We start from the raw sequence: 10,444 nt of genomic DNA on the forward strand, positions 1-10,444 counted from the left end.
ATAGTTATTATTTCTAGGACATGGTATCTTGGGACATATTGTTATCAATTCAGGGGCTAGTTTTTAAAGATACCACCCTTATTTGTGGTTTTAATTGAGGAGGCATTTTCTGCTGAACTCAGTCTAGTATTGCACTAAATCCCATGGGTCCACTCTTGCCTTTGAACTTCGTCTCCAATTAAGTTAAAAGAATGGGAATGCAGGATCACGTGTTCAGACACATTCAAAAGTCATGTGCAAAGGTCAGTGTCCCGTGAGTGTGGATGGTGCGGGGTAAGAAAGAAGATGGACTGATATGTTTACCTCATGGCTGTTGTAATAAGAAACATAAAATTCTATGCCAACAGAGCTGGATGCATCCTTGAAGTCCATTCTTGTTTTAGCTATCAGAAAACTGAGGCACAGATGAGGTAGTATCACAGTTAGGGACAGGATTTTAAACTGTAATCTCCTTAAGGACAGGGAACCATTTCTACTTATATCAATAAATTCATTTTGAGCAAGTGAGGCAGTCACTATGGGGATTCTGAAGTCTAGTCTCTTAGGCATCTGTTATATTAGCTTCACACTTGTCTAACGGGATAATAGTTTTGGCCAAAGAATAAAATGGGTGTTTCACATTCCATATGTTCCCACTGGCCTCATTATCAGCCTCAGAGCATCTTAAAATGACGGCAGCTGGGCCTCCTCCACAGGACATTTCTGCATGTCGGCCAAGTCTGTCAAGGAGCCAGGATTTTTCATTACCCATGGATATCACCTCAGGTCATATAGATAGCCCCCCAAATCTGCAAGGGGCAGAAGGTCAGCTCTGCCTTTTCAAAGGAGACTGTTGACCTCAGGTAAAGGGAAGCAAGAAACGGGGAGTTCTCTTTAGGGGTGTCAGGGAGGAAGAATTCCGATTCTCTCATGAGTCCTTCTAGCTGGACTCAGAAATAAATTGACGTGAGACAGATTCACAGGAGAAAAAGAAAATTTAATAGTGTACATACAGGGAATCCACACAGACATGGAAATTCCAAAGACAGGCAGAGTGAGGTGTTTATGTCATCCTGAACTAAGGAGAAGAGGACAGGGGTCTGGGACTTCAGAGTAAAGGAATGCACTTCACAGGGTGATACGAAGAGCAGATGTTTGTTAATTTTTTTTTCAAAGATTTCATTTTTTAAACTAATTTCTACACCCAACTTGGGGCTCAAACTCACAACTCCAAGACCAACACCTACGGAGCCAATCAGGCATCCTAGAAGTTTGGTAATTAGATGTTAGCCCTGTGATACAGATGGGTCACTCAAATAAAATTTATCTCTGCTGGGGCACCTGGGTGGCTCAGTGGGTTAAGCCTCTGCCTTCGGCTCAGGTCGTGATCTCGGGGTCCTGGGATCGAGCCCCACATCGGGCTCTCTGCTCTGCGGGGAGCCTGCTTCCTCCTCTCTCTCTCTGCCTGCCTCTCTGCCTACTCATGATCTCTGTCTATCAAGTGAATAAATAATAAAAAAAAATCTAAAAAAAAATTTATCTCTGCTAATAATCCTTATTCTGGGAAAGACCTCCAATTTAGTTTCTTCTAGGTAGGTAAAGGCGGGGCAAAAGTTTCTCTTGAGCCTGTGGAATCACAGTTGTCTTCAGCTCAGAATAATCACCATGCCAAAGTGGAGCATCCTGGGGGAGTCTGCCCTCATCCTTACAAAAGGAACGTTCTTCACTATTCTAAAACTGAGCTAGTCAACCCCAGTTTAAGAAAATCCAATTAGATGAGAATTCCATACATAAAAAACATACTTAATGCGGTGTGGGATGGTGCAAAGAGCTCTCTGCTACAAAGAAAAAGGCTTATGTTGAATAAAAAGTTCTTATTTTGGCTTTAAATATAAATAACTGTGTGATCTCGGGCCAGTCACCTCTCCTTTCTGGACTTCCGCTTGTATGAAGGTGAAGGTTTGGGGTAAGATAAAACTTAAGAACCTCTAACCTCTAAAATCTTACTATTTCAAAGCAGCCTAATTTAAATGTTCAGGAAGGGATTCTACATGAAAGAGGAAATAATTTTTTCTTTCTTTTTTTTTTTTTTAACAACTTTTACTTCTGTCAGGGAAAAGTTTTTGGCTTACAGAGAATTGAGCAAATAATATGAAAAGTTCCCATAACCCTCTTCCCCCTTCATACCTTCACCAATTGCATTTGTAAAATTTATTACAGTAGTTAACAATTGATGAACGAATATTGAAACTTTATCAAGTCCATAGGGTAATTAAGATTGTTTTTAAAAGGGGGATGGTGAGGGAGACAATAGGCCTAAAACGGAATCCCTTGCCTCCATTTTGGCAAACCAAGACTTAACTGCAGAAATGAGACCTTTAACTGGTCAATCTGGAATTTCTTGACCAGCACTAGTGACGTAGACCCTGGGCCTGGCCCAAAGGAAGGTGACCTTACCTGGAACAATCTTTTCTTTGCTTTCACTAATAACTTCCTTGTCCTGCCCCTATCGCTGCCTATAAAAGTCTTCCATTTTGCATAGCTCCTCAAAGCTCCTTTCTACTTGCTAGATGGGGAAGCGTCCAGATTCATAAGTTCTTGAATAAAGCCAAATAGATCCTTAAATTTACTTAGTTGGGTTTTGGTGTTAATACTTTTGGTGGCAGCAGTAGGATCTAAGGTCAACTTCTGATGGCGTTTGGAAACAACAAGAAACACAGGCATAGTCCCAGAGGAATACTGTAGTTCTCTGTCTCACTGTTTCTCAGGGTAACTTCTCTCGGTTCTCAGCTCTGCTGCCTGTCTCGTTGGCTTTCCACTGTTCCCTATTTGGTTGGAAATTCCAGCCCTTGCTTTTGTCCCCAGGTGCCCAGATTTCACATCAGATACTGCTGGTGGCCTCTGCGGTTCCGCATTTGTTTTTGTTGTTGTTGTTTAAGTCAGACGATGGTCTTCATTCTTTGGAGTGTGCTGGTTCAGTTCTTTTCCCAGCCTCCAGACATGGAGAATTTGGTGGTTACTAGCCAAAGATGGACTAAGTCCGACACGGGTACCAGAGCCAGACTGGGTTTGGGATCAGCCTGAGTCTGACTTGTGCTGGGTCCAGTGAGTATAGGCTATTGCTAATGGGAATCTCAGAAGCCAAAATAGCCATAAAATTGGTGGTCATGAGTGCTGGCCACCTAACCCAAACAGACCTGTGTTATGATAAGTTGGTCATAGAATGGGTTAGATTGATACTAGGTCACCCGCCAACCTCCAGAAAATTTCTGTGCAGTGAGGTACACTGAAACACCACACAACCCCTGACCCAAAGGCACGTACATTTTAAGCATTAATCTGGCTTCAAGAGACACAGAAAGTCTTAGCTAAAAGAAATGGGATTTTTTAAATCTAAAGAGTTAAGCACAGGACACCTAGGTGGTTCAGCTAGTTGAGTGTTGGTCTTCGGCTCAGGTCATGATCCTAGGGTCCTGGGATCAAGCTCTGCATCAGGCTCCCCTGCTCAGTGGGGAATATGCTTCTCTCTCTCTTTCCCTCTGCCCCTCTGCCTGCTCATGTATGTGCTGTCTCAGATAGATGATAGATAGATAGATGATAGATAGATAGATAGATAGATAGATAAAATAGTTAAGCACACTACTTCCAGCATACCTGTTCATTTTATGTCTAAAAATGATAGTCCCAGAAAGCTATAGATACCTACAAAAGTGGCAAAATATTATTTAAAAACCTAGAATTACAATGGCCATTATGGGGGAACATGCCAATTGGACAAGATTGAGAAGTGCACTTGAAAGGAAGAGTTCCTGATTTAAACTGAATGGGATACCTGTTTTTAAGATCCAACAGGCTTCCAGATTTCAAAATTGCTTCGTTGAAAGAGTCATCACAAAGGCTAATGAAAAATTAAAGACACGAGATCCCTAAGACAGAAAACTGAGACTCATGCGACCCCTCCTACTCCCTCTATTCTTTACCAGGGTGCTCCCAGTCCCCTAATCCTCCCTCCCAATTGCCTTTCCACACTCAAGAGGCTATTAAGGTTACCCTCTAAAATAAAACCACCTGAGATTACAGGAGATCCTCCTTAGCAATTTTCACTCCTTGGTCAAAGGTGAAACTTAGGGCTATAGGCGAAACATTTTCTAAACCCAGGGAGGATCCCAGAAGTTTCTGGAAGAAATTTTGAGTCATTATCAGGACTGATGCTTCCAGGCTGCTGGATCTTTATCAGCACTTGTACCTGTTGATAGGACCTGGTGAGGCCCAAAAATGGATGGAGGAAGCAAAAATGGCAAACCCTCCAGGATGATATTTGAGATCCTTGGTCTTTAATAGGTTTCCTTCATGGACCCGCAAAAGCTGGCAAAAGAGCAACTGATCTTCTAGAAGCCATTCAGAGGGTCTTCCCTGACTGCATTGATTGATCCAATATCTACACATGCAAACAAAAGAAAGATGAATCTTCTGGGTTCCATACAATAAGGAAGTCACCCAACCTGCTCTAGCTGCCCTACTTGTAAATGGATTATCTCCTGAGATTAGTGGATCGGTAAAAGGGCAGAAAATGAGTTGGGAGGCTACCAGACTGACTCAACTCATGGCCACAGTGGAATACTTTGAAAGGACTTTGGAACAACAATGTAAACAAAGGTCTGCTAGCTCTTTGCTTCAGAGCTGCGCTACCTCCAAGCTGACATAGGGAAGACGTTAGGGTTCGAAGCCGAGGGCCAAGCAAGAATTCCTGAGACGTCTTTGGTGCAAAAAAAAATGTCATTTTATTAAAGCATAGGTACAGGACCCTTGGGCAGAAAGTACTGCACTGGGGACATGAGGAGTGGCCTTTATATACTTTGAAGTTGGGAGGGGGTTAGGGACAGTGTAAGTCTCTAAGGAATTTTGGAAGCAAGGTTTCCAGGACCGGGAGGGGGCTAGCTACTGTTGGGAAAAGGTCATTTATTATTGCCTCATAAAGCCAGAGTCATGAGACCCTTCAGATGTATATCAGTGGGTCACATGCTTGGGAGGATGCTTGCCAACATGTATCTCGTGGGGTAGAGATAAAGAAGATTCCAAAAGATTTTTTATATGTTAAAGTAGACTTACACAGGATCATAGGGGTTGGGCTAGGATTGCCTTTTGCCCTTAGCAAAGTTTAACATCGAGGCACTTGGGTCCCTAGAGAAATGTCACTCTGCCTGTTTCAAGGGCTTGTCGATGGACTGTAGATAGTAAGGAACTTTAATAATTTTTCTTCTTCCATTGCTTCCCACATCACAAGGCACTTAGAATAACACCTGGTCCTCCCCCATTGCACCCTCCTAAGGGTCCATCAAAATGCTGGTCCAAGGATCAATATCTCAGTTGTAATCAGCTGGGGCACTGGAACAGAGATTATCTCAAAGGTCCTATGCAAATTCTTGAACATCCACTTCAATACCCACATGTCTATGCTGGAAGGAGGGTACGTCCCAAAGTTGATGGGACTCTGAGGGATTTTTCTGGTCTGATAACCTTATTTCCTTAAACAGCCAAGAGGAAAAATAAAATTAATGGCTGTGCAATGCTGCCAGAAATATTGACTGTGTTGGCTGAAAACTGAGATGATATTTGGAGGGATTTAATAACTGTATGATCACAAATGTGGCCAAATTGGAAGCTAATAACGGAACCTGATAGGAATTTTTTTAAGGCCTTCTCCCCTAAGCTAAGTGCATCCAGCAGGCAAGGAAAACATTCTAACATTGGTGAGTGGGTATGTTAGTCCTTGATATCTGTTAGGTGCCAACACAATTTTTTTTTTAAGATTTTATTTATTTATTTGACAGACAGAGATCACAACTAGGCAGAGAGGCAGAGAGCGAGAGGGGGAAACAGCTCCCCACCGAGCAGAGAGCCCGACGTGGGGCTCGATCCCAGGACCCCGGGATCATGACCTGAGCCGAAGGCAGAGGCCCTAACACACTGAGCCACCCAAGTGCCCCATGCCAACACAATTCTTTGAGGAATTAAATACCCGTGTCTTTTGTTTGTTTGTTTGCTTTTTGTTTTTACAAATCTAGTCTTTACAGGACCAGAGATAACAGCTCTAGAAACAATTCAAAGTTTATCAGTCCTTTTTACCAACCCCCAAAACTCCCCTACTTATCTCAAAAGTTGTGTAGGAACTTTTTTTTCTGTGCTTTTGTGATGTAAATGTTTCCCTGGGAGCTTATCCAGAACTCTTATCTAGACCATCTCTTTGATACCCAAACTTCTGGGAGATTATTCTTACTAAAAGAAAAAAACAAAAGGGAGAAAGGTCATTTGGAACTGAACTTGTTGAGGACAAATGTTAAGTGTCTTCTCCACAAATACTAATACAAAAAGCTTTAATCATCTGAGCAGATAAACTTAATCTAGTCTATCTACCAGAAAAACAACTTAGATCCGACTTCTTTTTTAACTAGTGAGTTCTGTATTATTGTACTTAATTCTAGGCAGTAATTTTGCAATGGAAACTAAAAGGCCCCTGTTTATATCTGTTTGTGGGTATCTACGTATGTATGTGTTGTAGATATATGGTATTTTCTACCTCCAGATGGTATTGTCAAAATTAATTTGTAAAAGAGCTGTATTTAGTTGGCTTAAAGAAAATGAAGTGCTTATATAAATCAAATTGTCAAAAATATGATAGAAACTAACCCTAATGAATTTCAGATTCATGTGATCTGGGAAAATATTCAATATTAAAGCTAGTTCTGTTTTATTGGTTTAATTAAAACAGGTATGTCTTTTTAAAAAATATTTATTTATTTAGGAACACCTAGGTGGCTCAGTTAGTTAAGTGTCTGCCTTTGGCTCAGGTCATGATCCTAGGGCCCCAGGGTCCACCTGTATTGTGCTCCTTGCTCAGTGGGGAGCCTGCTTCTCCCTCTCCTTTCCATTCCCCCTGCTTGTTCTCTCTCTCTCTCTCTTTCATCAATCAATCAATCAATCAATCAAATCTTCTTTAGAAAAAAGAAAAATGAAAAATAAAAAATATTTATTTAGATAGTCACTATACCTAATGTGGGGCTCAAACTCACGACCCTGAGATCAAGAGTCATACCTTTTTCAACTGAGCCAGCCAGGCACCCCAAAACAGGCGTGTCTTTAGAGTTAGCATTAAATAGAGTACTTTTATTCTATGTAGGCTTACTAAAAGTCTGTTAACCTTAAAAATAGACGTCGGTGGCATGGGCAGTGAAAGAATTCACTCAAGGCAGAACAAAGGAGACTGAAGTTTGTTGATTACACCACAAGGGAGCAAGGTGGGCAGCAAAGGAGAGACTGCTGCCAGGTGCGGGTGAGGGGCCGCAGTCACAGGGCAGTGAGCCCGTTCGGGAACCTATGGAATTGTCCCTTTTTCGGTAATCTTAGGAATCTCAGAGCCACCTAAGGTGCCTGGTTGTAACTGGTCAGTTAGGGCCTATGGCTATTTTGAGATAGGTCACTTACTGACCCTGCATTCAGCTCAGTGCCACCGCAGGTCCTTTTACCTTCCTTATTCCAGTTTTCAGTGCTCAAGCCTGTTGCCTAAACATGGCCTCTATATTCTGATAACTTGAAACCTTTGAGTTTTGCTAAGTTAAGTTGAATGACGTACGTTCATTGAATATCTAGATCACTTCCAAATCAAACATGAATTACTAAACATAGATGTACTACTTTTATTACACAGATACTAAAGATGAATTCAACTCTATTAGTGAATGTGTCTCAGGCCATGTGTTAAGACTGTACGACGAAGAAGCACATGCTTCCGGGGGCGCCTGGGTGGCACAGTTGAGTTACGAGTCCGACTCTTGGTTTTGGCTCAGGTTCTGATCCCAGGGTTGGAAGATGGAGCTCCACGTGGGGCTCTGTGCTCAGCTCAGGGTCGGTTTGAGTTTCTCTCTCCCTCTGCCCCTCCCCAATGCACTCTCTCTCTCTCTCTCTCAAACAAATCTTTAAAAAAGAAAGAAATGTATGCTTCTAGAAATTATAAAGTCTATTCATAAATTTGCCAGTTTGAAGAATATTGGTGTAACAGTTCACAATAGCTTGCTCCTTTTGCCGGGAGTGGGGTACCACTATTCTTGCTTCTCACATTCAAGATTCCAATGCCTCATGTGGAAATTCCCTCCTGGGTGTTCCTGTTCCAGACATGCTACCCAGAAAATGACTGACCTAATCCCCTCCTTCCAAGAATTCACATTATGTAACAATATGCCCTGGGAGTCCTTGCTGGGCTGTTCTCACAGACATCGTGCGGCTGCTGTGTTAAGGCCAGGGTTTCTCAGCCTCTAGGACTACTGGCATTCGGGACCCACAAATTCTGTTTGCGGCAGCCATCCTGAGCTCTGTAGGATCTTGGGTCATCCCTGGCCTCCATCCACTAGGGGTCAGTAGTGCACATTGGCCCCCAGTTGTGACAACTAAAAATGTCTCCTCTGGGATATGCAGGAGATATCCAGGATACCAGATATCCTAGGAGGCAAAATTCCCTCCAGCTGAAAACCACTGGATTCAACAATTCAAAAATTGTTTTATTTTCCCTATTTCTTGCTGTCTTGTCCTTTAAATCCACCCCAAGGCAACTGCATACCAGGAGGTGGGAGTGGTCCCCCAGCTTCCCGAAGAAGGAGTGCTTTATCACTAACATTGATTGTTCAATTTTGCCAGCACGGGGATAATAAAAAGCAGATAAACTATTGTTTACTACTGTGTTTACCTTCTTTATAGACAATGCACCCCTTTATTGCAGCACCCAGTGTCCCCTTGGTGTGCCGTTGTTCTATGTGCCTGGTGTTCCCCTGGTCCTGTTACTCTTATGTAACAAAAAACATCCTGCTGTCCCTTTAAGTCACTGCATATGATCCAGTATGTCAAGTCTTAAGAAATTGAAAAAAAAAATTATTTCAGTTTGCACCAGCTGCAGACTAGACCTTTGAGAAGGGACATCTGGCAAGATTGGCTACTTCTATTTCCTGGTGTATTTGCTTCCTAGAACGGCTATAAGCAAGGACCACAGACTGCATGGCTTTGAAGCAATGTAAAGTTTCACAGCCTGGAGGCTGGAAGTGTTGACAGGCGGGTTCCTTCCGAGGGCTGTGAGAGACACTCTGTGCCAGGCCCCTACCCCAGCTTCTGGGGGATTTGCTAGCCATTTTTGGTGTCGCTTGACTTGTAGATGCACTACCCCATCTTTGCTTTCGTCTTCCCATGGCTTTATTCTCCCTGTGTGTGTGTCTGTCTCTATGTCCAAATTCCCCCTTTTTATAAGGACCCCACCCTAATGACTGCATCTTAATTTGATTACTTCTGTAAATATCTTATTTCCAAATATGCTTACATTCTGCGGCATTGGAGATTAGAGCATTAACCTGTCATTTGGTAGAAGGGGGATGTAACAGACAGAATTCAATCCATAACACCTGCCTAAGTGCCTACCTCTATTCTTCCATAAGTAGTATAAAAATGTAATTTGTTATCCAAAAGGAGACCCTTTTGGAAGTGAAAGAGGGTGCTGTCGATACTTATACCAGGGCCTCAGATGTAAATCAGAACTGTCCTGGTCAAACTTGGCCACATGGTTCTCCCCACTCACGAAGTATCACACCTTAGAGGTGGAGAGTGGGGTATGTGAGCCACAAAGTGGTGACTCAACCATCATTGCCGATAGATGCTGGCACTTTCTGGGTGCAGCAGATATTTCATGCCGACTCTTACTCTCATGGACCACTGGCAATATCTCAACAGTTCACTGGATTGGGGCCAATGCCTCTCTATTTAAGGCAGGTGACTTGAGGATTCCTTCCTTTAGAATCGGAGGATCCAGGAGTCCATGGTCTGCTGAGGTCTCCTCATACTACCAGGAAGCCTCCAAGGATGAAACGGAAGACAGTCCCACCCCAGTTCCCTCCACAGATGATCCACAGCCCAGGGGACCCCTTGAACACACTCAACCATACTTGGCCTCACAAACCATGGGCACAAAGACTGTCCCTAGTGTGGTAGTATCTTCTCATCAGAATAGCTAGCCAACCTCATGCCACATGTTTTAGATTATACAAGCAGGAGTCCACTGCATCGCTCAGCCTCTCCGAGGGGTTCATTTAAAGCCCCTTTCCCCAGCTTTAAGCTGACAATTAGGTACCCCCACAAATCTCCTCACTGGAGGTGAGGGTGGGGGAAGGGCTCAACTCACCAACAGCTGTCTCCAAACACTGTCCTTTCCTTTAATTTCCCTCTCTGGGCCCCTTTTCCACGCTCTCTGGGGCGAAGGGCTCGGCATCTCAAAGCCATCCCTTCTGCAAGTACTGCAAGGCGACCTCACGTTTCACGTTGAGATGTGACCTTATTATTTTGGCACTTCGGCCAAAACCAGAACAAAATGGTTTCATCGTAACCATCTTGTACTCGATTATTATGGACCAGACTGAGGCCGGGATTATCTTGC

The sequence above is a fragment of the Martes martes genome (assembly GCF_963455335.1).
Source record: "Martes martes genome assembly, chromosome: 1".
Classification (NCBI taxonomy): domain Eukaryota; kingdom Metazoa; phylum Chordata; class Mammalia; order Carnivora; family Mustelidae; genus Martes; species Martes martes.